We start from the raw sequence: 5,249 nt of genomic DNA on the forward strand, positions 1-5,249 counted from the left end.
TACAAAGGTATTCGCTAATGCCCCCACGGTAACGTTTCCGTCGAGTTCGATACGACGTTTCGTTTGTCGTCGTATGGACTCAGAGCAATTTTCGATTTGTGTATACCTCGTGCAGTTTAAATCGTATACACGATTGATGACAAGTCATTTCGATCTCTTCGTTCGAACACCGCGTGTAATCGTCAAACGTTATCATTCGCGCTACGACGTTACTCTTTACGCCTTTCGCCTTTTTAGTGTCCTCCCTCACCGCGTACATCTTCGCTTTGAGACCAATGAATTCGATCATTATCGCACCATTATTTTCGTCCTTCATCACACTTTTTTGTTCGCGAGAGGCATACCGTACGCGTTGTCCGTCGAATAATCGCTCGTATCAAATCTAGTGATTCGCGTTTCATAATCTCGTAAACGTCCTCGCACTCGACGCGGTATATAAGACTGTCTGTATCGGTGTACATAATTTTACATTTGTCGCGAAACAGTGGTAACATATACTCGTGGTGAAATTCGTACGAGCAGACTTTCGATATGTCGAGTATACACATACCCACGTAAATCGGCCTGTTGAACTTCACCTCGAATTTGCGCAGTTCGACGGCGATCAAATTTTCCGCAAAGACGCTATGGCTGTGGAAATTCGGTTTTGCAATCATTGCCTCCGCGCCGTATCGTCCGTCCCATTTTGTTAATAATTTTACGTCGACGTAGTTGCGTGCATTCTCCATAGTTTTACCGAATACCGCGTTGTTCATTAATTTATACAAATTTTTCTCAAAATCGTTTTACGCGCGCGTTCTGAAATTTGTATTAAGTTTAATGTAATCGCAAAGCCATGGAGATTGCGCGAATTGTAGCACCCGATGGATCTTTGTTACGCGAAGTATGAGTGATTGCTGCAAGTTGCGGTAGTGGATGACGTAACGTTGTTTATCGTACAACGTCGTTAGAAATTTATGTTCGCGCCGGGCGGCTTATCGCGCGTCGGACAGAATGATAAGTCAGTGTGTCGGTTGTGTAGGTGCTGTGAATACTCGAGATCGACTTCGAGAATGTAACCGGTGGGCAAATCCAGAGCGATCGCGCTCGCGTCAAGGTTCGCAGCGTCTTCGACCCATCGAAATTTGGCGTATGGCAATAGTTGACACATCGCCCACCCGTATAAATTGTTAACGTCGTAGTACATCAAATACGACGACGATTCCGACGGGTCGTACAAATGCATGTACTTGTTATTAGCCTGCGCATATCTGCCTGAATATTGACTGAGGCCGCCGCGTATACCGCGCTCGATGAACATGATCATATCAATATCAGTGAGCAACTCAAACTTTACGCTCGTATGTTTTAACATCGCATTCCACGTAAGGGATTACTGAAACCAGATAAGGTTTAATAATGTGCGAGATCGAGACCGTAACTCGCGACGCAACTTCCGCGAAAATTTTCGAAAACGTCAGCTAATAACAAGACATCGGTTTTCAAGTACAGATCACTGTACTCGCCAAGCATTCTGATGGAGAACCGCTGCCATACGACAGCGTGAAAATTAATTCAATTTAAATGAATGTATATTATATAATAGTTCAACAACTTAACACTCGGACCGGTAAGGCGCTTCGTATTTAAAGTTTAAATATATTTTTCTTTGGTTGTCGGTAACAGGATCATCTACATGTCCTTCATATGCTGTAGCGATTTCCTTAATTATAAAATGCGCGTCGTAGCCCGATAAATTATGAAAAACGGTCGGAATATCTAATGAATTTTTATAATTTAAGTTACAATTTGAATGCGCTTGAATGCGGTATCTACTGGTCAAGTTGCAATGATCGCGGACCCGCCTATCGTCCGGCGCGAACGGTTTATCGCAAACGCGTCGCGCTACGGTATGCCTCCCATTGCTGTTTAGACAACGTTTCCACGGGCACGTTGGCAGATACGAGGTTTTTTACGCGATACGCCAAATCGTTGAGTTGTCGCGTGAACCACACTATACAGTCTTCGCGATGGAAGTGATACGATGATAACGCGTCATCGTACGAGCAACGCATGTAGTATACTGAATACCTCATGCTGTTGATATGAGTACGACGATGCATCTTTTCTGTCGGGTTCCGTCTTCCGTAAAATGCACTCCAGGTCGGCGTAGACGATGAATGGGACGCGCTCCTTGATGCAGTGGTTCCCAAATTCGAGCCATTTTTCGTCAGCGCTCAGCAGTCAGATAATGCAGTCATTGATTTTCCTACAGTCCAATACGTGCAACTGCAATTTCTCATTTGTACTAAAGTAATACAAGCATCTGAAAAAAAAAAAAAAAACCTATAACTGTTACCATTATTTTATTAGTAAGGAAAATTATAATAATTTTTTTATGTGTACTTACCGGTCGCAGAAATATTTCTTGTTCTTTTTCCCACTAATCTGCGAGTTCACGAGACGCGACAGGTTCTTGATCCACGCAAAGTGGCTAACACCGTCGTCACGTGGATCTTGTATATACAGCACGTTGACGTGTTTCTCCTTCTTGTCACTGGTGAGCCATAGAGGAAGAACTTGTTTATTCTCGATGCCATATACATTGATCGACACCGCGTTCAATCGTTCGAATTTAGAAATGTCTTTTAATGTCATTGGAAATTCGATATCCGCGAGATTCAGCACTGTCGTATAATGCGGATACGATGACTCTCGCTCCGTATGCTTTTCAGCCGAGTACAGAGCGGCGACCACCGACCACGCGACTAACAGTCCGTCATACAGTTCGTACAGTTCCTACTCGTTTAGTTCGTTCACATTCACTACCGAATTGAGGATTCGTGACAATGCCCACTCGCTGTCGCGTTCCTGGAATTCTTCGAGTGATGTCAACGTGAGCTTGATCATATGCTGCTCGTACCACTAGCGCAAATCGGTGTATCGGTATATCTCAATGTTCTTAGTGTTTATACACTTAATGTCACGTTTGTTGTTCGTTGCAAACTCGCTGTTGGACGCGGTGTTCACTTTTACACTACCGTGTCTTTCTACAGCGTCTCGCATATTCGAGCACTATTTCTCTCGCGTCTTCCAAAAACTGCGGCTCAATGTAATCCATGTTGACCACAGCACCCATTAATATACGGCTTTCAAACGCGGCGTCGATCTCTCGCCAGGCGAGAGATCTTTCGTCGCGACTCGCGTACCCGCCATCAACGTGCACGAAACGTCGCTCTAATTGTGTCTTTGCACCCACGAGTCGCGCAATTCTCACCACCACGGATTGCCTGTGTCCAATGGCAAGGCGCGAACGCTTGGCACGACAAAGTTCTTCGAGTTACTCGTCGCATCATTGCAACCACGCGACACATTCCACCAGAGTAGCGACCTGGCCGCACAGCTCCAACAGTTCGCGTTCCACTCGCACATGATTTTCCATGTCTTTTTTTTCTTTAAATCACGTCACACTCTTCCACTTGCACGTGACTCATTCACACACGTTGCAGCACCGCGACATATCTAGAATGTCATAACGTTCTAACACTTTTTCATTATGTTTGTTTGCGAAAATGCACTATTCACACTCAAAGCATTGATCGTCGCATCTACCGAAAAACAGTTTTAGTGCAAGATTGCGATCACGAAACTCCATTCATATATTGTTAATAATCAACAGTTCGACGCACTTTTCACTACCTGCGGGAATCTTAATGCATGTGCACCAACCTTGGCTCTTATCTGTGATTTTCTTCGCCCAATAATAATCGTCCTTTATTATATTAACATTTCTATTCCATCAATGTCTTTTTTCATACTCATCGTCTTCATAACATTTGTCTCGTAATTGTGGGTACACTTTCTGTCGCGCGAGTAAAGACCAGTCAGAAACGGGCTCTCTGATAACTGTTCCATATTTCTCACCACGTATATCTAATTCTCGATCAAGTAGGAATTGCAATGGCGATATTCGTACACCTATATCTCTTTTTTACGGATTACCGAGAACATACAACACATCATCACGTTACAGTTTTCCCACATATTTTCCAATAGCGTCTCGCTCATAATACTGTTTACAATAGTTTTTCAATGTGTGCAATGTGGACACTTGTTGCACGGAAATATAATGTACATTGGCACTCTGCAATTTGTGCAAGACCGACCGTCTAGCGCATCAATAATTGATATCGTGCTTCCTTACAAGATACATTCCTACAACATCGGTGTCAGCCAAACGTATTCATGTTGCACATACATTTAAAGCACCACCCGTTGTATAGCACTGGATCATGCAGTGTTTAGTACAACCGTTTAATGCGCGGATTTCTGGAGACAGCACAAATTTTTCTGCGTGATCCGTATCGTGCTCGTTCAAGTCGCTAACATAACCAGTATCGTCGGATAGCACTTCTTCGTTGGAATCTTGATCCATTATTTCTTCAAAATCTACATCCATTTCTTCTAACACTTCAAACACTTCGTCTCTAATAATCGTGAACTGTCCCGGATCTACGTTTTTCTAATACACTCGACTACGCTAGCTAATCGTGCTCGCTCAAATCACTAAAATAATCAGTATCGTCGGATAGCACTTCTTCTTCTTCGTCGAAATCTTGATCCATTATTTCTTCAAAAACTATATTCGCTTTTTCTAACACTTCGAACACTTCGAACACTTTGTCTCTAATAATCGCGAACTGTCCCGCATCCACATTTCTAACGTACTCGACTACGTTGGCTATATCTTCAACGTTCGCACGATGTTTAGCCATACTTTTCACACTGCTCTTATCTATACGATCGTTTCGATCGTCTTGCAGGACTCAGGTGTTATAGCACTTATGAGCTATTATATATTTCGTTACGTCCAATGGACTCCACGATTTCTCCATTTCGTGAAAATTTTGACAGAAATAGTCGTTAGGACAAAGTGCGAACATAAAACTTGAGCGTTAACGATCGGTGAATGCGACAATATTCCAGAAACGTGTCCTTAGAAACCTTCCCAATGATATTGGAAACATAAGCAAAAATATAGATCCTCAGAATCGCCGGATCCATGGCAATAAAAATTTACAACAAAGGTTACAAACCATGTAGAGAAAATCTAAATGTGGACCAGAAATCGTGTGTAGATAAAAACTCATATTTCCAAACGCGTAAAAGCAAGTTGAAGGATGTTTTCTCATCAACAACAGAAAATTGGTAAAATAAATGTAGGAGGTCGCAAAGCGTAGCTTCTAATTTTTTATATTGTCGATTGTAAA

The sequence above is a fragment of the Trachymyrmex septentrionalis genome, unplaced genomic scaffold (assembly GCF_001594115.1).
Source record: "Trachymyrmex septentrionalis isolate Tsep2-gDNA-1 unplaced genomic scaffold, Tsep1.0 scaffold144, whole genome shotgun sequence".
Classification (NCBI taxonomy): Eukaryota; Metazoa; Arthropoda; class Insecta; order Hymenoptera; family Formicidae; genus Trachymyrmex; species Trachymyrmex septentrionalis.